Consider the following 26,388-nt stretch of genomic DNA (forward strand, 5'->3'; position numbering starts at 1 on the left):
AAAACAACAATGGCTTAAGACTTGTTACAATCATTTTCATCTTGATTCACCTGAACTGCCACTGCTGCTTTCCTGAAAATTTCCAATCTCTTCTGTCACATCGTGCCATTCCCCAGTATTTCCTAAATAACTTAGTTCTTTGTGGCACTAGCTGCAATAAACTGAAATGAGTTGACCACCCTAGACAACTTCTTCACAAAAACCACCAGTACATCAAGCTTATTCCTTCTTGAAGACATGATCAATCCTGAATTCAATATTCGCTAATTTTTAAAGGCACTCAACGGTATCACAGTCTCAGATACCAGATATGTTCCTACAAACAGAGATAACACGAGAACATTAGTCCTGAGCCACGAACTCCTGAGTACTGAATTCACTGACTGGGTAAACTGTTTTTCAGGGATGGCTAGAACATGTAATGGGATTCCATACAGGAATTCACCTCCATATACTCAATATAGAGAAAGATCCTCAACAGCAAGCTGTTCTGTTATTGGCTTCAACCATGAAATGTGCAGTACAAAAACGGATTTACAAAAGTCAGTGTAAGTGTTTGGATGATTAAAGAAAATTACTAGACCCTTTGCAGTATATGCCAAAGATGCTGCAACTTTCTTGTTAAATATCCACACATTTATTTCACTTTTCATTCCCTTTTGTAGTGAACATGAGAGTGACAACTTCAGACTGCTGATCAAACAAACTGTATTAAGAGTTTGGCACCATCTGTTGCCACAGTGCTTTGAATGCACCACTACACACATTCTGAAAAAAAAAAAAAAAACAAGTCATTGCAATTAAAGCAACCATTTTCCTTAATCCAACAAAAGCTGCCTTTTGTCAAAGTTGGTTCTAATTAATGCATGCTTGCCTTTTTACAGCAAACACCTTTTACAAACTACAAGTTTGAGAAAAGTTAAAGGTAGCTTTTCAATGTCAGTGCTAGTAACAGTTTTGAATGAGATAATAGTTTATATGATTTTGCTTATAGTCAAAATGTTTTGTGGCCTACAAAAACATATTGTGAACAGTGTTGCGATTCTTCAGCTTGCTGGGAATAGGAGACATTTCAACTTCTGAATTGCTTCTCATTACTACTGGTGTCAAAAATTTGGTTATAGTGTTCCTTTCTAAAAGGTAAAAGAAGATAATATTACATGCATTCATTAGAACCAACTTTGACACAAATTACTCACATATTATCCACAACCTGTCTCCGAACACATCAAGTATTATATTCAGTTTGTACAGTGGGAGTGATTACAGAAAATTTTCAACATTTTAAGCAAGTAACTGACAGTGATTTAACAATTTTTATGGTGAAGCTGGAACAATCAAAGTGCAGACCCATTAAACATGTATGGCAATGTTGTCCTGGTACTGTGCTAAATTTGCCAAACACTTGTACTAGACTCGTATAAAGCTGTCCATCACGCATTTGAGAGATGCTGTGTTTCTAATGTGCTTGACGGCACAGAGGACAATGCTCTCTACAATGACAGTAGCGACAAGGAATTGAGTGACAATTCAGGATCATCTAAATAATGATTACAACAGTATGTATATGTTTAGTTGTTCACTAAAATTTCTGTTTTGTACTTTTGCTTTTCATTTCTAACAAGGGGAGGCCGCCAATTGTGAAATTCAGATTCGATTCATACTGCGCATAATAAAAGCTCATGGCCAGAGGTGTAATGTGGCAAAGCACCAAGATGCACTTCTCAGCCGTTGTCGAGAAAATCGACAGTTAAAAGAAACCGTTGCGGTGAAATACTCTCTACGATTAGCAATTTTCCACAGCGTCTTGGCGCAGGGGTAAGCGCTCGGGTTCGTAATCCGAAGGTCGCCGGATCGAATCTCGCGCCATGCAACCTTTTTTTTAGTATTTGTTTTTTGTAATTCAAATGCATGTGCATCAAACCTGACGAACGTTAGAACAATTTTTCAGAATGTCAATCAGGTGTGTTTCCCAACAAATAATTTAAAAAACAATTGTTCTTCTAAAAACGTATCGTTTATCAGATGTGCTCGATGTCGTGCTGTTTTCTGCTTTCCATGTTTCTATGATAACTGTCACTCTGGTTCGTGCGATACTCCAGCTACTTCTGGTCACTAATTGTTAATTATGTGCGAGTGTATACCAAACTTTTCAATAAATTGTATCCACTTGAATATTATTTGTGATATTGTGTTTTATTTCAAGTATTATTTTTCCACGACAAACGACTTTCAACAACTTATTATATGCGTAATTGTTGCAACTAATAGCCGGGAATTACATATATACAGGGTGTTTCAAAAATGACCGGTATATTTGAAATGGCAATAAAAACTAAACGAGCAGCGATAGAAATACACCGTTTGTTGCAATATGCTTGGGACAACAGTACATTTTCAGGCGGACAAACTTTCGAAATTACAGCAGTTACAATTTTCAACAACAGATGGCGCTGCAAGTGATGTGAAAGATATAGAAGACAACGCAGTCTGTGGGTGCGCCATTCTGTACGTCGTCTTTCTGCTGTAAGCGTGTGCTGTTCACAACGTGCAAGTGTGCTGTAAACAACATGGTTTATTCCTTAGAACAGAGGATATTTCTGGTGTTGGAATTCCACCGCCTAGAACACAGCGTTGTTGCAACAAGACGAAGTTTTCAACGGAGGTTTAATGTAACCAAAGGACCGAAAGGCGATACAATAAAGGACTGTTTGAAAAATTTCAACGGACTGGGAACGTGACGGATGAACGTGCTGCTAAGGTAGGGCGACCGCGTACGGCAACCACAGAGGGCAACGCGCAGCTAGTGCAGCAGGTGATCCAACAGCGGCCTCAGGTTTCCGTTCGCCGTGTTGCAGCTGCGGTCCAAATGACGCCAACGTCCACGTATCGTCTCATGCGCCACAGTTTACACCTCTATCCATACAAAATTCAAACGCGGCAACCCCTCAGCGCCGCTACCATTGCTGCACGAGAGACATTCGCTAACGATATAGTGCACAGGATTGATGACGGCGATATGCATGTGGGCAGCACTTGGTTTACTGACGAAGCTTATTTTTACCTGGACGGCTTCGTCAATAAACAGAACTGGCGCATATGGGGAACCGAAAAGCCCCATGTTGCAGTCCCATGGTCCCTGCATCCTCAAACAGTACTGGTCTGGGCCGCCATTTCTTCCAAAGGAATCATTGGCCCATTTTTCAGATCCGAAACGATTACTGCATCACGCTATCTGGACATTCTTCGTGAATTTGTGGCGGTACAAACTGCCTTAGACGACACTGCGAACACCTCGTGGTTTATGCAAGATGGTGCCCGGCCACATCGCACGGCCGACGTCTTTAGTTTCCTGAATGAATATTTCGATGATCGTGTGATTGCTTTGGGCAATCCGAAACATACAGGAGGCAGCGTGGATTGCCTCCCTATTCGCCAGACATGAACCCCTGTGACTTCTTTCTGTGGGGACACTTGAAAGACCAGGTGTACCGCCAGAATCCAGAAACAATTGAACAGCTGAAGCAGTACATCTCATCTGCATGTGAAGCCATTCCGCCAGACACGTTGTCAAAGGTTTCGGGTAATTTCATTCAGAGACTACGCCATATTATTGCTACGCATGGTGGATATGTGGAAAATATCGTACTATAGAGTTTCCCAGACTGCAGCGCCATCTGTTGTTGAAAATTGTAACTACTGTAATTTCAAAAGTTTGTCTGCCTGAAAATGTACTGTTGTCCCAAGCATATTGCAACAAATGGTGTATTTCTATCGCTGCTCATTTAGTTTTTATTGCCGTTTCAAATATACCGGTCATTTTTGAAACACCCTGTATATATATATTATTATTATTATTATTAGCGAATGTCCCCATGGGAGAACGATAAGCAGGTGATTAACATTTCTTAATGTTCTTCTTATTTCCCCAGTATTTCTTCATTGCCTCCCCAAAGGCCTTCTTCCTTTCTTCGGTCCACTTTGGTCGGACAGGTTTAGATTCCGTCTCTGGAGTAAACTTCCACTTGTCGATTTTTCTTCTGAATGTATCCCGGTCTGATGTGTTTGTTATGTCAATTTTTGCCTTTTTCAAATCCTTCTTAACTTCAGTTACCCAGGGTATTGTTGCCTTAAGTGATGTCATATAGTCCAATAGACGTTTAGTTAACCTGTTTCCAGGTAATCTGTCTATATGTCCATAAAACTTCATCCGCCTCTTCCTGATATCTGCCTCGATGTTTGATATTTTTTCGGTTGTCTCGGTAGTCTGCAGCCTGTATCCATCTTGTGTGTATCGTGGTCCTAGGATTTTTCTAATAATTTTTCTCTCTACTTTCTTAATTTCGTGTAAATCTAATTTTCTATTCAGGGAGAGTGTTTCACTTGCATATGTGACTGTTGGTTTGATGACTGTGTTGTAGTGTCTGATTTTAGTGCCTTTTGATAGACATTTCTTGTTATATATATTTTGAATAAGTCCGAATACTTTCTTGATTTTCTGTAATCGGTTTTTTTGTGCTATTTTCTCAAGTCCTGTTGGTTCAATAACTTCACCGAGATACTTAAAGTGCTTGACTCTAGTTATTTCACCATACTTTGTTTTTAGTTTCGAAATATCTAATTTTGAGCAGATGAATTCTGTCTTCTCAAAGGAGATTTGCAGGCCAACCTTCTCAGCACATTCTTTAAGTGTCTCAATTTGTTTTACTGCTGTTTCTTCACTGTCAGTTATAATTGCCAAGTCTTCTGCAAACGCTAAAAAGGGATGTTCAATTTTCCTTTACCTCTTCCTAGTTCAATTGGCTTCCAAAAGCTTTGTTTCCTTAGTGTTACTTCCCACTCTTTCATAACTTTGTCCAAAACTATATTGAATAATAGTGGTGAGATCCCATCTCCTTGTCTTACTCCGGTTTTAATTGAGAATGGTTCCGAAATTTCCCCTCTGAATTTAATTTTTGATTTGGTTTCTGTTAGTGTTTGTTCAATTAGTTTTCGGGTTTTAGTGTCTAGGCCTCGTTCTTCGAGAATGTGACATAGAGACTGTCTGTCTATGGAATCGTATGCCTTTTTGAAATCAACGAATGTGCAGATTATTGGTTTTGACCTGATTGCTTTAATCTTTAAAATAGTTTTAAGGTTGAATATCTGTTCCGGGCATGATCTATTAGGACGAAAGCCTGCTTGGTAGTCTAAAATTGTATGTTCTAGTTGTTCTTGTGCCCTCTTTAGGAGACATGCAGATAGAATTTTGTAGGTAACTGGTAAAAGTGAAATGCCTCTGTAGTTGTTTACGTCTGATCTTTCTCCCTTTTTGTGCAATGGGTGAATTAGTGCACACTTCCACTCCTCTGGGATATTTTCTGTCTGCCAAATTTCTTTGATGATGCTAGTGATCTCTTTTAACGAATTTGGACCAAGGTTTTTCAGTAGTTCAGCTACAATTCCATCTTCTCCCGATGATTTATTATTTTTGAGTTTTCTAATGTGACTATAAATTTCTTCTTGAGATGGTGGTAGTGAAGTCTCATTCGTGTGTTCTGGTTGTAATCTGGGGAATCTTGTACTTGGTTGTGGGCAATTTAGGAGTTGTGAGAAATATTTAGCTAGTTCTTGGCAATTTTCTTTGTTAGTTAGTGCCAATTTTCCATTCTGTTTCCGGAAGCAGAGATTTTGTGGAGTGTATCCTTTGATTTGATTTGCGAATATTTTATAAAAATCTTGAGTGTTGTGGTTCTTAAAGTTTTCTTCAATTGTGTTTAGCTGTTCATTAAGGTATTTTCTTTTAGTTTGTCTAAGTATTTTAGCTGTTTGTTTTCTCACTTTGAAAAATGTTTGTTGTGTGGTTTCTGATTTGTCACAATTGTAATTTAAAAAGGCTTGTCGTCTCTCTTCTAATGCGTTATCACAATTCGAATTCCACCATGGATGCTTGGATATTTTCTTTAACGGAATCAAATCTCTTGCTTTCTGTATAATTTTCGTTCGGAAATCTTTCCAGTTGTTTGTTGGTTGTTTATCCCATATATATATATATATATATATATATATATATATATATATATATGCAGTGAAATACTGCAGTGAAATACTCTCTACGATTAATAATTTTCTACAGCATCGTGGCGCAGCGGTAAGCGCTCAGGTTCGTAATCCGGAGGTCGCCGGATCGAGTCCCGCACCAAGCAACTTTTTTTTTATTATTTGTTTTTTGTAATTCAAATGTACACACACACACACACACACACACACACACACACACACACACACACAGATATATATATGAGCCAAGAGGGAATAGTAACAGTGGACGACCAAGAACGAAGCGCTCGGGAGTATATATATATATTATATATACCTAAAAACAAAGATGATGTGGCTTACCAAATGAAAGTGCTGGTAGGTCGACAGACACACAAACAAACACACAAAATTCAAGCTTTCGCAACAAACTGTTGCCTCATCAGGAAAGAGGGAAGGAGAGGGAAATACGAAAGGATGTGGGTTTTAAGGGAGAGGGTAAGGAGTCATTCCAATCCCGGGAGCAGAAAGACTTACCTTAGGGGGAAAAAAGGACGGGTATACACTCGCACACACACACGTATCCATCCACACATATACAGACACAAGCAGACATCATTTCCTACGTGGAATGTTTCCCTCTATTTTTTTTATATATATATATATATATATATATATATATATATATATATATATATATATATATATATATATATGTGTGTGTGTGTGTGTGTGTGTGTACATTTGAATTACAAAAAACAAATAATAAAAAAAAAGTTGCTTGGTGCGGGACTCGATCCAGCGACCTCCGGATTACGAACCCGAGCGCTTACCGCTGCGCCACGATGCTGTAGAAAATTATTAATCGTAGAGAGTATTTCACTGCAACGGTTTCTTTTAACTGTCGATTTTCTCGACAACGGCTGAGAAGTGCATCTTGGTGCTTTGCCACATTACACCTCTGGCCATGAGCTTTTATTATGCGCAGTATGAATCGAATCTGAATTTCACAATTGGCGGCCTCCCCTTGTAAGTCATTTTCTTTGTAAGATGTATGCCAGTATACATCCAGATGCTAAGAATGAGAAGATGTGGTGAGTGTTTATGTCATAGTTATTTCCATATTTTTCTTCTATTATTTGTTGTAAATTTGTGTTCTTGTTTGCCACATTATCAGGGGTTTTTTCCTCAGCTCAGGTCTACCGTATTTACTCGAATCTAAGCCGCACCTGAAAAATGAGACTCGAAATAAAGGAAAAAAAATTTCACGAATCTAAGCTGCACCTGAAATTTGAGACTCGAAATTCAAGGGGAGAGTGTGGTGTCACCGCCAGACACCACACTTGCTAGGTGGTAGCTTAAATCGGCCGCGGTCCATTTAGTACATGTCGGACCCGCGTGTCGCCACTGTGTGATCGCAGACCGAGCGCCACCACAAGGCAGGTCTCGAGATACGGACGAGCACTCGCCCCAGTTGTACAACGACTTTGCTAGCGACTACACTGACGAAGCCTTTCTCTCATTTGCCGAGAGACAGTTAGAATAGCCTTCAGCTAAGTCCATGGCTACGACCTAGCAAGGTGCCATTAACCGTATCTGAAGATAGTCTTATTTGTATTATCAAGAGCGATGTACCACAAGGATAGAATAAAGTTAAGTATTCGAGGAGCTGCATACTTTTCTTATTAGAATTCACTACTTATCCTGTTCCAGAATTCGCGCCCGTCTTCGTTAGAGAGCGTGCATTTTGGCCGCCTCTATCTACAAGGTGTTGGCACATTTACCAACACATCAGAGAGAAAAGTTTTAGGCTGCACCTCCAAATCGAAACAAAGTTGGTCCATTGTAATATGAGACACAATTTAGGTCAAATGAAAGACGATACAGCTACAGTAGTTTGGTTCGAGTCGTAATCTTAGCAGTTAAGCTTTACCAGGAAGCCATTGCTATGCGTCAGGCGTTCCGTCCGTATTTATACGGATACCCTTCCTTTTTCACGTGCTTCGTCTGGTTTGAATTGATTGCTTATTTTGCTTTGATCTGATAAGTGCCATTTTCTTTGTTATAGGTGTTTACGTCACTCTAAGCTGAAAATGCATTACTGTACTGTGTCATGCATTGTTTGTCGCATTCTGATAGTGCGTGTTTACGGCGTGTTGCCGCTCGCGGCATGGCTTGCTTTTGTGCGCGCTACCGCCGCTTAAAAAGAGGAATCATCTCATTAGCGAAACAATGGCAAGAGACTGCTATTTGTTGTTACTAACACTGCTGCTTTCTTTGATAATGATTAACAAGAACCAAATAATAGACTGCGTATGATAGAACATGTTCTGAACGAGAGTTAGGCGCAAATTTTTCTCCGTTTGAAAATCTTTGTGGCCGCTTCTTTAGTACATCAAATTCTGCACTGAAATTAGTCATCTCAGATTTAAAAATCTAGTCAGTTGCCGTGCTTCATTTGACTGTATCACTATTAGGCATAAGAATAATACGAATATAAACTTGACACGATATGTATATTCTTATAATAGAGGGAAACATTCCACGTAGGAAATATATATCTAAAAACAAAGATGATTTGACTTACCAAATGAAAGTGCTGGCAGGTCGACAGACACACAAACAACCACAAACATACACACAAAATTCAAGCTTTCGCAACAAACTGTTGCCTCATCAGGAAAGAGGGATGATGAGGCAACAGTTTGTTGCGAAAGCTTGAATTTTATGTGTATGTTTGTGGTTGTTTGTGTGTCTGTCGACCTGCCAGCACTTTCATTTGGTAAGTCAAATCATCTTTGTTTTTAGAGATATGTATATTCTTCCGCGTTTGCTGTTGTCTCATTCGTTTCGTAGTTTATTAGGCAGACAGGATTTAAATGAGATAGCAGCAAACACGAAAGAATACATAGCAAAATGTTTATATTCGAATTATTCTTACGGTGATGAGAATACTGCATGTGATTCACATTTCATCAGGTTCCTATTAGCAACCATCTCCTCTCACAGGTAGGAAAAAATTCAGAATGTAGAGTTGGCCATATTGACAAACATCCCTAACAGTTTTGCTAGTCGGATTTTCGTAGTACATTGAAATTCTGCTACATTCGAAGATGAACAATACGGAATTTGGTTTTACTTCATTGGATAATGTATGAAAATGCAGTGGTCGAAACTCGAGGCGGAGAAAAAAAAGCTCGTCTTCCACCCTTTTTTTTAACTTTATTTACTGGCGCAGAGGTTTTGGCGCCAGTATTTATCTCTGTGTCTACAAAGCATGCCTGTGTAGCGCTACATATATTCGACGACAGAAGTTAGTTGTGGCGGCACCTACCAACATTTTTCAGAACTTCCGCTTACTTTGCACTCGATTCTAAGCCGCAGGCGGTTTTTTGGATTACAAAAACCGGAAAAAAAGTGCGGCTTAGATTCGAGTAATTACGGTATTTGGTGTGCAATGAGCCTCTCACCACATAAAAAAACCTGAAAGAGGTAGCCATCCTTAGGAGCCTTTATACTACCATTTCACCGACCACATAAGAAAACATGAAATATCCCGGCTGTGTTCAGGTATTCAATGCCGTGAGGCTCACCTGTGACATCCCTGGTCACAGCCCACCTGCGTGCAGTTCCTAATTATGACCACCCGTATTCTAGATGGCTGTGCCCTAACTTGTTTGTCGATCAATATTGACAAGTGTAGGATATGTTGGAGGAGAAATATTTTCCACAATGACGACACTACTTACAGTTCGCATTTTGCACAGATCATTTGTGCTGCAAATGATTCTGTGTAGATAAAAAAATATCGCTTAGTTTGTTGAAAAAGTAATCTAATAAAATATTGTGCCTATCTTCTACCAGAGATGATACAAATCAGTGTCTTGAATACAGTGCAATACTCTGTCAAGCCAAAACGTAACTTTCTTGGATGAAAACACTATATTTCATTGAAAGAAAAAAATACACTGGATGACATCATCAACACACTGCACTGCAGCCCCCGCCACTTCCACAACAATGTCATTTCACGTGCTCCTAGTGCCACACCCCGCAGGCGCTGCCACCGGTCCTAAAGTCAAAGGCACAAGTGATTCACACAGGCCGATACATGCGCTTTCAGCTGTCAAACATGGCCACAAGGCTGTCAACCTGTAACGAAGCTGAGGCCTTGCCTCCATAGACCTGCCACTCTACTCCTACTATGCAGCTGGATGTGCAGAGGGTGTTTCACGTCACGTCTTCTGCCAAAGATTATTAATTCCACACCTCGCATTGGAATATCACTATGCTGGTGAAACTCGGGGACGAGATTGCCACCTCGCTTGGCATCTGCTTGTTCCACTACACTGCACCTTTATCCAGTGCCAATCACACCAGCCTGAGACTTCGGTGGAAACTTATGAATTTTGATACTATTTGCTGTGTTTGTTTGTAGTTGTGTAATCGGTAATCAGATGTGTTCCTTGACCACGAATGAACATTGTTCTTTGTGTGGCGCCTACCATGCTTTGCTCTGCAATCGGGTAATCAACTTGCTCGGTGTCTGCATTTTCTACCACAATGCGCCTTTATCCAGTGCCAATCATACCAGCCTGAGACTTCGTTGGAAACTTATGAATTTCAAGATTGTTTTGTGTGTGTGTTTGTAGTTGTGTAATCGGTAATCAGATGTGTTCCTTGACCACGAATGAACATTGTTCTTTGTGTGGCACCTACCATGCTTTGCTCTGCAATCGGGTAATCAACTTGCTCGGTGTCTGCATTTTCTACCACAATGCGCCTTTATCCAGTGCCAACCATACCAGCCTGAGACTTCATTGGAAACTTATGAATTTCAAGATTGTTTTGTGTGTTTGTTTGTAGTTGTGTAATCGGTAATCAGATGTGTTCCTTGACCACGTGTGAACATTGTTCTTTGTGTGGTGCCTAGGTAAGGACATGCTCCTACAATTCAAAGAAATGGGGAAATTTTGAAAAGTAAATAATGTCATGAAACCAAATTAAAATATATATTTATGTCTTTTAATTGCAAAAATAATGCCATTTTAGAATACAATCAGTACAATTAATTTTTGAAGATGAAATCTTGCAGATGAGCTGCTTCTCTACGCAAACATTACTGCAGTCTCTTCGTTATTTTCTTCATTGCATGACGTAACATCTCAACTAAAATTTTGGCAATTGCTTCTTGGATCTTGGCTTTCAATTCTTCAATTGTAGCAGGTCAACTAAGGAACACTAAAAGGAATAACAAGCTGACAGATCAGGGGATCTGGGAGGCCACTGAATGTCACCAGCTCTCGCAATTGCACAATCCCCAAACTATTGGTGTACAGCAGCTATTGATATTTGTGCTGTGTGTGATATTGATACCAGCTTGTGCCAATAATGTCTGCAAATCTCTATAGTTGTTGCCTAACAAAGGTTTCAAACTGGACAACATAACAATTCAATGTGACTGTAATCGCATGACCATTCTTGTCCTCAAAAAAAAAAAAAGAAAAACAGGGGCTTTTGCATCATATGATGACACAACACACCACACAGTAGCTTTGTTGCTGTGCAATGCAGTGGATGCAGGCGCAGCTCCATAGGATTGTCTTGTGATCAGTATCTAAAATTTTGTTTGTTAACAAATCCACTGAGGCGGGAATGGGCTTTGTCCGACATCCACAGTTTGTCAGTAAACTCCTCGTCCTCGTTCACCATTTGAAGCATTAATTTACAGAATTGTCATCACATAACACAATTTCTGCACTTCAGTTTCTGGACAATCTGCAACTCGTGTAGGTGGCATTAGAAGTCCTGTACCAACATTCTGCGAACACTTAAATTGTGCAACTGTAAAGATGCTGAGTGAGGATGGATTGACGAACATGGACTTCCCCATTTCTTTGAATCATCCTATGCTACTCCCCACAAATCTCAGAGATGGGACCACTTTATCCATCAAGTGATGAGCCGTATCTATTTTGTGTTTTACGTGTTGCTTGAAATGAATACTAAAGAGTAGATGGGTAGCTTGTGTAAATAATGAGAAGGTACTGAACAGCACTCAGGAGAAAAAAAAAACTTGCAGCACAACCTGACTAAAAGAAGGGGTCATTTGATAGGACATATTCTGAGACATCAAGGTATTATCAATTTAGTACTGGAGGGAAGTGGGGCTAGGGTAAAAACTGCAGAGGAAGACCAAGGGTTGAATACAGCAAGCAGTTTCAAATGGATGGAGGTTGAAATAGTTATTTGGGTATGAAAAAGTTTGCAAAGGATCGACTAGCATGGAGAGCTGCATCAAGCTGAAGACCACAACAACAAAAAACATTTTCACAAATGAATTCATCATAAGTCAGTGAAAGTAATGAAGTGGCAGAAAAGAGAGAGAGAGAGAGAGAGAGAGAGAGAGAGAGAGGGAGGGAGAGAGAGAGAGAGAGAGAGAGAAAAGAAAAAGAAATTGTAACTGAAGATGACTTGTCGTTGGCATTTGGCATTTATCAGCTTTTAATGAACATTGTTGGAACACTTATAATGAACATTCTGCACTACTGAGTGCAGCTCATTACTTGCACCCTATTATAGACTGCATTGACAAACATTTTGATTTTGGAGAAAATGTAAACCAAGCTTTCAAACCATTTTTGTTAACATAGAAGATTAGAAGGAACATGTCAATACAAATTTCATGTTGATGACGATCTGATGTTCAAAGAATGTGTGCAATTAAGAACTTTTCCAAAGCAAGAGAAAGAGAGCCTTTTTAAGCTGAAGTAATGAGAAATTGGCGCAGAATTTCACTGTCATGCAAACTACAAGAACCTGTTTACAGATGTCTGTTTCATGTTATCAGTATTTCATCCTAATGCTGCTGAACTGTTAGTCAATGACTACATTAGAAGTTTAATTAATGGTGAAGGACAACTAGTCATTACTATGCCAGCATTTCCATTGGTTTCTCAACAGGGAAAAAGAGAATGACCTACTAAGAAGGTTGAAAAGCAACCAGAAATATCAAGAACATAATATGCAGTACTTTGCTGCAATTCAAACTTCGTCTAGATTATACCTTTTGTGCTGTCATAACACTTTAAGGATTGAAAATAAACCACAAATTGTACAATATATGTTTGAATTTTACACCTGTGTGTGTAAATTATAGGCTTAGAGATGTTAGTTAAAAAAATCACACTTTTTCAGTGTAGGGATGTCCCAACTCTGCTTTAAAAAAAGCTGGTAATCCTGGATAAAAAGTGCTGAACACACAAATGCAGCAAGGCCCTTGACCCTCGCTACTGCTACGTCTTTCCGGGACAGCATTATCAAAGCAATAATGCTGGCCACACAACGCCCTACACATAGTTTAACTAAAAGACATGGTAAATGACCTTGCACCTGTTGATATTGTATCAAAAGTGGCTAGTGAATTAACAAAAGGAACAGGAAGTCCAATACTTTGCAATTTCTCGCATGACAGACTATTTCCATTACTTTCAACAAAATGTGCTGTTATGTATGTGCTAAAAACCATCAATATGTACATGTTCCCCCATTTTTCTTTTTGCAATGTGTGTTTAGCAGTAACATTGATGTGCTGTCTTGGAGCCTTCCACCAGCAGGCACACCAAAGTATCATTACCTGAAGATGATGAGCAGATGTCCTGATAAAATTTTGGGAAGTTTCTGTAGAACATTTGATGTAACCCCTTCTCCTCCCCCCCCCCCCCCCCCCCTCCCCTGGGCACACAATAAAACTACTTCTACATACTAATCCTACAACCAACTTTTTCCATCACTTCTGTCAATGCGGTGACTACGTTTTAACTGAAGTTATAATATGACATAGTGCTCAAAGAGCACAACTCATGACTAATAAGATGTTTAAAAACTGAATAGAATCATCATCATCATCATTTGTTTTCTTCTTCTTCTTGGCGTTACGATTTCCAAAACATGACTACTTAACTGGGTGATGTGTTTTTATAATGTTTCACTATACTGGCACCAATTTCGTAACAACTCCTTGTGCAAATACCACAAAACTATCACCTTCAAGGCTGCTTCACAAAATTCAACAAAACTTTCCAAGTTGCCAAATATTAATGGGAACAAGAGAGATCATGTAGACTCTTCAATGTAGACACAATTCTTCCACAGACTTCTTCCTGTGAACCGAAAATAAATAACAGAAGTAATCAATTAAGTGTTTACATGAACAGCCTTAGAGTTATGTGCTAATTCACAATCTATGCAGAAAGCTGTTTATACACTTATGCCAGCTGCCAGCAGTTTTTCAGTCCATGAAACTCTTCTGGAGTTTATAATGTAACAGATTGAGACTCATTTAATACAAATTATACATCTGTTCAGGGAAGAACTCTTATACGCTTTATTGTGATGTTTATGTTGTTATTATGTGACTACATTCCACATTTACTTTTAATATTGTATGAAAGAATTATGAATTGTATGTTCACCTATATTAAATACTATGTGACTTTGTCAGTTTCACAAAATGTTAATAATTTATCATGAGACTGTGTCTGGCTGAAACACTAATTTAAAAGTTTATTATTTCAATTTTGTAGTGCATCTATGTTCCTGTAAAGGGGGTTATCATTTTGAAACTTCTAGTAAAGTAATATTACACCTTTTTAGTAGTATCAATCTTTTTTCACTATATATATATATATTTTTTTTTTTTTTTTTTTTTAAGTTGCCGCCACTTATACCTCACCTGTCATTCAACAACATCTTTGCCCCTGCACTTCTGCCTCGACTGACATCTCTGCCCAAACTTTTGTCTTTAAATATGTCTGCTTGTGTCTGTATATGTGTGGATGGATATGTGTGTGTGTGTGTGTGTGTGCGCGCGAGTGTATACCCGTCCTTTTTTCCCCCTAAGGTAAGTCTTTCCGCTCCCGGGATTGGAATGACTCCTTACCCTCTCCCTTAAAACCCACATCCATTCGTCTTTCCCTCTCCTTCCTTCTTTCCTGATGAGGCAACAGTTTGTTGCGAAAGCTTGAATTTTGTGTGTATGTTTGTGTTTGTTTGTGTGTCTGTCGACCTGCCAGCACTTTCATTTGGTAAGTCACATCATCTTTGTTTATATAAAAAAAATAGAGGGAAACATTCCATGTGGGAAAAATATATTTAAAAACAAAGATGATGTGACTTACCATACAAAAGCGCTGGCAGGTCGATAGAAACACAAACAAACACATACATACACACAAAATTCAAGCTTTCGCAACCAATGGTTGCTTCGTCAGGAAAGAGGGAAGGAGAGGGAAAGACGAAAGGATGTGGGTTTTAAGGGAGAGGGTAAGGAGTCATTCCAATCCTGGGAGCGGAAAGACTTACCTTAGGGGGGAAAAAGGACAGGTATACACTCGCACACACACACACATACCCATCCGCACATACACAGACACAAGCAGACATTTGTAAAGGCAAAGAGTTTGAGCAGAGATGTCAGTCGAGGTGGAAGTACAGAGGCAAAAATGTTGTTGAAAGACAGGTGAGGTATGAGCGACGGCAACTTGAAATTAGCGGAGGTTGAGGCCTGGTGGATAACGAGAAGAGAGGATATACTGAAGGGCAAGTTCCCATCTCCGGAGTTCTGACAGGTTGGTGTTAGTGGGAAGTATCCAGATAACCTGGACGGTGTAACACTGTGCCAAGATGTGCTGGCCGTGCACCAAGGCATGTTTAGCCACAGGCCCCAAAGGCCTCACACTTAAAGTTCCCATCACTGGCTGCAACCCTTCATTCCATCAGTCCCTATACCAGTTCCAAACTGAACAATCCATTGCCCTCACCCACCTAATCCTTCACCTACACATCAACTCAGCCAATGAACACACCCGTCAACTCCTATCCTTAATAAAAGTCCTCAATCTTTCCTCTCCCGCATCCACACCGGCTGTTCAAAGCATCCTCCTACAGGCCAACTGCAAATTAGAACACCATGCCACCCTCCACCTCAAAAAATTATCCAATCTCCTGGTTTCCCACATCCGGAAAGGCAACTCACTCACCCTTCACAACCTTTCCAGCAAACCTCGACCTCCTCTCATTGCACACAAACCCAGTCTCTCCCATCTACTCAATCTCCCACTTCCAGCTCCACTCCCTCCAAAACCTCAAAATTCCAATCAACGCAATCTGGAACCACAACACCCCAATTCAGTAGTTAACCTTTCCTCCAAACCTCTCTCCCAACCCGAAACCTCTGTCCTAGCCAAAGGCCTCACCTTCAGCCCCACACCCAGATTCAACCAAACAGCCCTCGTCACAGATTTACTGTCCTACACTCGTACTCTCTGCTGGAAATATCACTTTGCCACGAAGAAAAATGATCCTAATCCTACTCCTAATGATCCAACTCCCCAAGACACTATCCAAATTGAACCCTGCCTGGAACAGTTCCGTCCTCCGTCACAGCGGGACCCACCTCCTCTTCCTCAAAATCACCCTCTCCAAACCTTCCAGGAATTTCTGACTTCCAGTCTTGCTTCTCAATCCTTCTTAAAAAACCTTAATCCTACTCCCAACATCACCACTGCTGAAGCCCAAGCTATCCGTGATCTGAAGGCTGACCGATCCATCGTCATTCTTCCGGCGGAGAAGGGTTCCACAACCGTTGTACTTGATCGTCGGGAGTAAGTGGCTGAGAGACTGCGTCAGCTTTCAGACAACACCACATACAAAGTTTGCCAAGCGGTGGCTAAACTGGCAATGCCCAATCCGCAACCTGGCCAAAAGGACCTCCTCTCACCGAGATGGTCAGGAAGAGGTTGTCCAAGCTGTTGGGAACAGTTTTATGGCCCGGAGCTTATTTTCTCGAAGTGACGACCAAGTATCCCACCATAATGACACAAGCCTCTTACAAACCACCCCACTAATGTCAGACGATGGGACACAAAGGGAGGCTGGCCGAGGCAGGAGGACTGCAGCATCAGCAGCCTCAAAACCCAGGCACTCCTACATGGCCTGGAACCCACATAAATCTAACAGGAGAGACATCATCAGCAAAAGAATGGAGGGATTGCTGGACACATTGCACCAAGGGATGGACCAGATCTGGAGCTCCAAGGCTCTGAAGAGCTCTGAGTGAATCAGAGCAGAGTACATATGGAGAATGGCAGTGGTGGCGGACATACTGAACGGCCTGATTGAGAGCAAAATGCTCGGCCGTAAAGCTGGAACACTGGTCGAGGAACCGGTATTTAAAGGTGACGTCCCCGACAACAAAGTCACAGCCAACACCATCGTCAGTTTTGGAGCCATCAGTGTAAATAAAGGTGTTACTGGAAAGTTGCGCACGAAGTTAGACAAACCGTGAGCAATACACTGCACCCGGAGTACCCTACTTTGGGAGCGAGCTGAGGTCAAGATGAATGTGAACTGGAGCCTGGAGCCAAGATGGTGTCGGGCTCTCACCCTCTCTGAAGATGGTAGGGAGGGCAAAATCCAATTGTTGAAGCAGGCAACGAAAGCGGACTCCAGGGGGCAGCAGGGCAGACACATACAACCCATACTAACGGTCAAGAGAATCAGCGAAGAAGGACTGATAGGAGGGTGGTCGGGCACTGACAACAGCCGGCAGGCATACTGACAAAGCAGTAGTGTGTGTGTTTGAGGTTTACGGGCGCTAAACAGCGTGGTCATCAGCGCCCGAACGCATAAAAACAGGAACACATGCAGTGAAGGGACTAAGACGAACAGCGAACAAGGAGAACGGCTAAAAGACACAGACCTGACGCAGGTCCAAATCCTCACATACAGAGGCAAAACAAGAGGAGAAGGAACACACTAAAAAGGAAGGGAAACAAGGAAAAGAGAACAGAAACCGAAGGGAAACAAGGAGGTAATTGTGACTGGCTGACCTCTTACCTAAATCCTGGGTGAGCCAGTCACCCAGCAGCACATTAAAACCCTCTCCCTAAAATCTGAGGCAACAAATTGGACAGGACACAAGACCGTAAGACCTTAACTACAGTCGCTGCGTCATCTTGTAAAATAGAGGGCAAATCCGGTGGCAAAGAAACCACCGCCCTCTGGTCAGAGAATAAAAGACAGTCAAGTAAAATGTGGCGAACAGTAATCTGGACGCCACAAGCACTGCAGATTGGGAGGTCCTCCCACCGGAGTAAAGAACCATGCGTTAAGGGACTGTGCCTGATGCGGAGGTGAGTGAGGAGAACCTCACCCCGCCTGCATGACTGGTAGGGCGTACGCCATGGTCGCGTGGTGGCCTTGACCAGACGCAGCTTATTTTCACCGACTGCCAGCCACTCCTCTTCCCACTGACGCAGAACACGAAAACGCAGGCGGGAGGTAACAGCATGGAGGGGGACGGCACATGTAACAACGTGAGGGAGGGAACATGCATCTTTGGCAGCCACATCCGCCGGTTTGTTTCCCCTAATACCCGCGTGCCCCGGCACCCAGCAGAAGGAAACCTCCTTCCCCTGCCGTTGCAGGTGGAGTAGGGCATCATGGATGTTATGGACGACCGTATCCGCTGGGTACAAGTGTTGCATGGTCTGAAGGGCACTCAGGGAGTCAGAACAGATGAGGAACTTAAGACTGGGAACACATCTCATCTGCTCCAATGCCCGCAAGATCGCAAACAATTCGGCATCAAAGATGGTAAAAGCCGCAGGAAGCCGTAACTTGACGACTCGATCAGGGAAAACAACAGCACAACCAACAGAGTCCTCCTGTTTAGAGCCACCCGTAAATACTGGTACATGGTCGGAATGCTGGTTTAAAATATCATAAAATAAGGAGGAAAAACAAACGCAGGAGTGCAGCTCCTCCGGTACTCCGACAAGTCTAAAAGGACGCTGGGCCCCTGGAGCAACCAGGGAGGCAGGCGAGTAAAACCTTGTCGTTGGGGGGCCACACGCTCCACACCAAGGGACTCCAAGCAAATGCTTGGCACGAATTCCAAATGGTCTCGTTGCCCTGGGACGACTGGAAAAGAGACGTTCCATAGGCGGTCGGGCAACGGTAGGGTATGCAGGGGAGGTAGGACAGGCAAGGAATTGACACACCCGTCGCACTATGAGGAGTTTCTGGCGGATGGCGAGCGGCGGTTCCCCTGCCTCAGCACACAGGCTGGGGATGGGACTGGTACGGAAGGCACCAGTGGCCAGCCTGATACCCTCATGGTGTACTGCGTCAAGAATCTTCAGATACGAAGGCCTTGCTGACCAATACACAGTGTAACCATAGTCAAGACGCGATCGGACTAAAGCCCTATAAAACTGCAGCAGACGCGCCCGATCTGCTCCCCAGGACCGATGGCTCAGACACTTCAAAATATTCAGTGCCTTAAGGGCCCGCACCTTGAGGTCTTTAAGGTGAGGCAACCACGACAACTTGGAATCAAAAGTGAGGCCCAGGTACCACACAGTGTCGCTAAAAGGAAGAATGGTGTCCCTCAGACGCAATTCAGGGGAGGTAAACTGACGTCGAGAACGATTAAAATGAACACACACACACATTTGTCTGCCCAAAAGGTAAAACCCGTCTTCGCAGTCCATGCCTCTAATCGCTGTATCGTAAGCTGCAACTGTCGACTAGCAGTGACAAGACTGGAGGAAGAACAGAAAACAGCAAAATCGTCCACAAACAAGGAGCAATGGGCAGGACTCCGGATAGTGGACGTGATACTGTTAATGGCGACGGCAAAGAGGGTGACACTTAAAACGCTTCCCTGAGGAACACCATTCTCCTGCACATACAAATCAGACAACACATTACCAACCCTATATCGAAAGAGGCGGTGGGAAAGAAAGGACCGAATGAAGATGGGGAGACGGCCACGAAAGCCCCACTCATGGAGTTGATTGAGGATATGGCGGCGCCAAGTGGTGTCATACGCCTTATGAATGTCAAAGAATACACCTAGACAATGCTGGTTACGCAGGAAGGCCTGCTGGATGGCCAACTCAAGCAGGGTCAAGTTGTCTATAGTTGAACGACATCTCCAAAAGCCACACTGACAGGGGCTAAGGAGCTGCCTGGTCTCGAGCAGCCAAACCAGGTGACGGTTGACCATGCGTTCCAATGTCTTCCCGACACAGCTCGTCAAAGCAATACTCCGATAACTACTGGGATGCGTTCAGTCCTTCCCCGGTTTGAGGAGGGGAATCAAAATCGCCTCCCGCCACGAGTCAGGGTACGTGCCGGATAACCATATCATACTCAAACAATTCAGGAGAACTTCCTTGGAAGGCAGTAACAAGTGCTGCAGCATGCTGTACCGGATTTGATCATGACCAGGTGCAGTATCATGAGCCACAGACAGCGCCGAATCCAGTTCCCACATTGTGAAGGGGCAGTTGTAGGGCTCAGAATTTGGAGACCAGAAGTCCAAGTGACCCCTCTCGATGGCAGTGCGGTAGCAGCAGAAATCTGGATCACAGTTAATAGTGGCGGTAGATGCCGCAAAATGCTTGGCCAGTGTCTGGGCAATGTCTCTCGGCGCCGTGAGAAGACTTCCCTGATGCAGCAATGCCGTGACAGGTAGTTGGCTGCGTTTCCCGGAAATCCTCCTGATGGCTTCCCATACTTTCGTAGAATTAGTGGAGCGGGAGATGGAGTTCAAGAACGATTGCCATGACCGTCGTTTGCTCTAATCACGCGCCGCGCTTTGGCCCTTGCCACCCGAAAGGCCGCAAGATTGTCAGCTGAGGGACGGCACTTGAAGCGGTGCAGAGCTGCACGGCGGGCTCGGATGGCTGAGCGGCACTCAGTGGTCCACCAAGGGACAGGACGCCTCTTGGGATGACCTGATGACCGTGGGATTGACAATTCAGCAGCATGGGAGATCACGGCTGTAACATGGTCTACCCATTCGTGGACTCTGGCACGGTGTTCCAAAACAGCCAGTTGGCTGAAAAGTGTCCAGTCAGCTCGGCAGAGGTGCCACCGGGGCGGCACTGGTAATGCCATAGCCTCATCCAGGAGGTGAATCCAAAGGGGGAAGTGGTCACTAGAATGGAGGTCAGCAGCAACCTCCCACAGAGCAGAATCTGCGAGTGCTGGAGAGCAAAAGGAAAGGTCAATAGCTGATGAGGACCCAGAAGCAGTACAGAAATGAGTGGGAGCACCAGAGTTGAGGATGCACAGTTCTTCAGACATCATGAGGCTTTCCAGAATGCGACCCCTGGGGCAAGTAGTCAAAGAGCCCCATAAGACATTACGAGAATTGAAGTCCCCCAGAAGAAGAAATGGGCGGGGGAGTTGGCTAATAAGGTCTGCGAGAGCCTCAGAGTCTATCGCATCCTGAGGTGGTAAGTAAAGTGAACAGACTGTGAGCCTCCGACCCACAAGAAGGTCAACTGCAACTGCTTGCAAGTCTGTAACGAGAGGGAGCTCAGATGAGGGGTGCATGTCACGGACAAAAACCGCAACACCACCCTTTGCCCTTTCCCCCGTCAGATCATCTTTCCGATAGACGGTATAGCCCCGTAAAGAAGGAGCATCAGTGGCCCGAAAATGTGTCTCTTGGAGACGTAAGCACAAAGGGCACTCTCGTACAAGGAGTTGTAATTCGGCCACATGCGTCCTGAACCCATTCAGGTTCCACTGTAATATGGGAGCCAGTGATCAGGGGGGCTGAACTCTCACCCTGCCTCTGTGCTTTGGAGGAGAGCCCATACTGCCCGGAGATTTATTCCTGGGGCGAGAAGATCGCCCCCGGTCGACTTCAATGTCCATCAGCTCCGATGACGACCCACGGGAGATGTCAGACAGTACGATGCCCTTGTCATCGGACCGACCCTGACTAGTTTCCTCAGGTGGCAAAACCTTCAGCTTCGGCGTCTTTGTCTTGGGGGGCTTAGAATGCAGAGCCTTGTCAGCAGGTGGAGCATTACTCGCCTGGGCAGAAGGCCCCATATGGGGAGAGGCAGGAAGTACCCCAATGTCAGCAACCACGGCCTTGTCCGACGTTGCGGGGAGAGCCGCAGGTTGCAAAACAACCGCAGCAACACAAGTGCACTGGCAAACGCAGGTATTAGTGCTAACACTAGCACCCTCCGTTTGCGTAGCAACAGTGGCCAGTTGTACTGGTTTTTTCAGAGCGGAAGCGAAAGATGTAGTAAACACAGGAGGTTGCATGGCCTTAAAGAGCTTCTTGGCCTCACCATAGGGGATGCGCTTAGATGTTTTAATCTTCTGTATCTTCCGTTCGTCGAGATAGATGGGGCAGACCCGGCTCCAGACAGGGTGACTCCCAGAGCAATTCACGTACTTCACAGGCGATGAACAATCAGCTCCTTCATGGGCAGGCTGACCACATTTACCACAAGTGGCTATCCCATTGCACCCCAACGTAGTATGCCCAAAGCGCTGACATTTGAAACAGCGCATTGGGTTGGGGAAATATGGCCTTACTGGCAAACGTAAGAACCCCGCTTTAACATGCTCTGGGAGTCGTGGGCAACTGAACGTGAGAATAAACGAGTCGGATTTGACTAGGTCCCCATCGACTCGTTTCATAATATGCTGCACGTCAACAATACCTTCATCAGCCCATTCAGATTTTAACTCGTCTGTGGGGATATCCACCAAGTCCCTACATGCCACAACACCCTTACTGTAGTTCAGAGTGGAGTGGAGCTCGGTCTCGATAGCATACTCACCGAGACAGGTTGCTTTCCGAAGAGAAGCGACTTGACAGGAACTAGATGTCTCAACTAACAGAGTCCCATTGCGCAGTCGCTTCACAGATTTAAGTGTTCCTGCAATTCCCTCAAGACCCTTGTGGATGTAAAAGGGAGAAACCCTCTCAAAGCTACCCTCGTTCCGTTTAATAAAAAAAACACATTCTGATTATCAGCATGTGCTCTGTTACAACAGTCTGATAAATCTTGATCAAAACTAGGCGCTACAGGACTCGCAGCACGAAGTCGCTTCTTCGATGGGGTGTGTTTTCCTACCAGTGCCCCACCCAAGCCACTGGTAGGGGGGAATGTAGAGGTCGAAGGGTCCACTGCGGTCCCACGAGCAGCTAGGGAACTAAAGGTCCACTCAGACAGAGCCCCGCGTGCCTGAGTAAGCCTTATACAACTGGGGTGCGGCAGGTGCCCCAGAGGCTGCCCGCTTGCGACTGTTCCACCTCAACAGCCATGCATCTCATAGGCTTGGAGCACACCAGAAGATTGAGGGGATTTTATAGAGGTTGGCCTTCCTCGCAATCCAGGCGGTCAAGCCAAGATTACCATTCCCCGCAGCACACAACATTCCACCATCGCGCCATACGGTGGTCGCTGAAGCATGTCCGGGGGTTACGGTGACAGGAGACTGGCGGCGCCGACCAGTCCCCAGCTCAGGACCCCAGGGTTGCCAAGCCCGTACTCAGCAAATGAATGCTGAGCCCCTGGGGGCGACAAAGCAGTATGTCGCACCGGTACGTCAATGGTAATTCGGCAGCTTCAGCATAAAGACTCTCGACGGGACTAGTGTAGAATTCTCCGGTCACAAGATGTAACCCCCGACGATGGATGGAGTTGAGACGGCGTAAGAGGGATGGCCAAGCAGACAACTAGACAAGGCTCCCATAATACAGCTTTGATTGGACTATGGACCGATATAAGTGAAGCAGGACAGTGCGATCTGCTCCCCAAGATGAACCACTAAGAACACGGAGGACATTAAGGGAACGTGTACAACGGCCACCCAAATAAGAGACATGCGGAGACCAACAAAGTTTCCTGTCCAGTGTGAGCCCTAAAAACTTCGTTGTCTCCACGAATGGGAGAACAATGGGACCGAGATGTAAGGATGGTGGAAGGAATGCTTTATATCGCCAAAAGTTGATGCAAACCGTCTTCTCTTCAGAGAACTGGAAGCCATTAGCCACATTCCAGGAGTATCGGCTGTGAAGACAATGCTGAAGGCAGTACTCCAGGAGGCATGTTCTCTGGGCACTGCAATAGATCGCGAAGTCATCGACAAAAAGAGAGCCTGAGACGTTAGGTGGAATGCAATCCATAATTGGATTGATCATGTGGTGTCACCGCCAGACACCACACTTGCTAGGTGGTAGCCCTTAAATCGGCCGCGGTCCATTAGTATACGACGGACCCGCATGTCGCCACTGTCAGTGATTGCAGACCGAGCGCCACCACACGGCAGGTCTAGAGAGACGTCCTAGCACTCGCCCCAGTTGTACAGCCGATGTTACTCGCAAAGGTTCACTGACAAATACGCTCTCATTTGCCGAGACGATAATTAGCATAGCCTTCAGCTATGTCATTTGCTACGACCTAGCAAGGCGCCATTATCAATAGATATTTAACTTGTGATGCCTGTACCGTCAGACCGATGTTCTTCAATTGTGGATTAAAGTTAAGTATTCAAAGAACTACGTTCTTTTCTTTATAGGATAATTACTTTACCTGTTCCAGACCTCACGCCAGTCTGCGTGAGCTTAAAGCATGCATTTCGGCCTCCTCTAGCAACATGGTGTTGGCTCTTCTGCCAACACTTCAGATCGCTATGGCAAAAAGGGCTACACTCAAAATGGAGCACTGAGGCACTCCATTCTCCTGGAGGAAGACGTCGGACAATACGGAACCCACATGTACCCTAAACATTCGATCTGTTAAAAATGAATCAACAAAAAGGGGCAGGCGACCACGTAGGCCCCACCTGTGCACAGTGCGGAGGATACCTCCTCTCCAACAGGTATCGTAAGCCTTCTCCAAATCGAAGAACACAGCTACCGTTTGGCACTTTCGCAAAAAGTTGTTCATGATGAACGTCGACAAGATCACAAGGTGGTCAACAGCGGAGCGACGTCGACAAAAGCCGCATTGAACATTGGTAAGTAGCTGTCGAGATTCAAGAATACAAACCAACCGAGCGTTAACCATGCGCTCCATCACCTTACAGACACAGCTTGTAAGAGAAATGGGGCGGTAACTAGAAGGAAGGTGTCTATCCTTCCCTGGTTTGGGTATGGGAACAACGACAGCCTCACGCCAATGCATGGGGACCTGACCTTCGGTCCAGACGCGATTATAGGTACGGAGAAGATATCATTTGCCTGCCGGAGAAAGGTGTGTCAGCATCTGAACGTGAATGGCATCTGGCCCCGGAGCTGAGGACCGGGACAGTGCAAGTGCACGTTCAAGTTCCCACATGGTTAAGGGGGCATTATAATCTTCCAGATTCAGCGAGTGGAAGGAAGGTCGCCGAGCCTCTTCTGCCTCTTTTCTGGGAAGGAAGGCAGGGTGGTAATGGGCGGAGCTTGAAACCTCCGTGAAAAAGCGGCCGAAGGCATTGGAGACATCCACAGGGTCCACAAGTACCTCATTACCTGAAGTCAGGCCAGGTATCGAGGAGTGGGCCTTAATGCCCGACAGCTGGCGCAGGCCACCCCAGATGACAGAAGAGGGAGTAAAACTGTTAAAGGAGCTTGTGAAAGAGGCCCAACAAGCTTTTTTGCTGTCTTTGATGACTCGATGACATTGCACTCGGAGTCATTTGTAATCAATACAATTCGCCAGTGTAGGATGGCGGCGAAAGGTTGCGTAAAGCACATTGTCGAGCACGGATAGCGTCTCTGCAAGCCTCATTCCACCAGGGGACTGAAACATGATGTGAAGAAGATGTAGTACGAGGAATGGAATGTTCGGCAGCATTGATGATAACAGCCGTGAGGTATTCGACCTGACTGTCACTGCTGAGAAAATCATGGTCTGGAAAGGTCACCAGGGAGGAGTAAAGTCCCCAGTCAGTTTTCGGTACGTTCCAGCTCGAGGGACGTGGGGATGGGGTGTGGTGCAGGAGACGAACGACACAGTGGAAATGGTCGCTCGAACAGGTGTCAGAAAGGACATACCACTCAAAGTGACAGGTAAGAGTGGTAGAACAGATCGAGAGGTCCAAGTGGGAGTAAGTATGAGTAGAGTCCGAGAGGAAAGTCGGGGAACCAGTACTGAGGCAGAAAAGATTTAGATGGTTGAAAACATCCACCAAGAGGGAGCCTCTCTGACAGGATGCAGGAGAACCCCAAAGGGGATGATGGGCATTGAAGTCGCCAAACAATAAAAACGGTGGAGGAAGCTGAGCAATGAGGTGCATCATGTCAGCCCGACTAACTGCGGATGACGACGGAGTGTAGACAGTACATACAGAAAAAGTAAAGGCAGAAAGAGTAATACGGACAGCTATCGCTTGGAGTGGGGTGGTCAATGGGATGGGATGGTAATAGACATCGTCCCAAACGAGCAACATGACCCCACCATGAGCTGGAATACCGTCTACAGGGGCTAGGTCAGATCACTCTGAGGTATAGTGGGTAAAAGCAATACGGTCAGTTGGGCGTAACTTCGTTTCCTG

The 26,388-nt window shown here is 44.3% G+C and overlaps 1 protein-coding gene across 2 annotated transcripts in view; it reads right to left on the reverse strand.

The window, feature by feature from the left end:
* Positions 1-676: 676 nt before the first annotated feature.
* Positions 677-26,388, reverse strand: part of LOC124551074 (U11/U12 small nuclear ribonucleoprotein 35 kDa protein-like) — a 53,209-nt gene continuing 27,497 nt past the window's right edge. The window contains exon 6 of one of the 2 annotated variants that reach the window (XM_047125970.1): positions 677-768. The gene's annotated coding sequence lies outside the window, so the exon portion shown is untranslated. Of the gene's footprint in view, positions 769-13,940; positions 14,181-26,388 lie in introns of those variants that run through there. The other variant, XM_047125968.1, reaches the window with a different exon arrangement.

Source organism: Schistocerca americana, chromosome 9, assembly GCF_021461395.2.
Source record: "Schistocerca americana isolate TAMUIC-IGC-003095 chromosome 9, iqSchAmer2.1, whole genome shotgun sequence".
NCBI classification, from domain to species: Eukaryota; Metazoa; Arthropoda; class Insecta; order Orthoptera; family Acrididae; genus Schistocerca; species Schistocerca americana.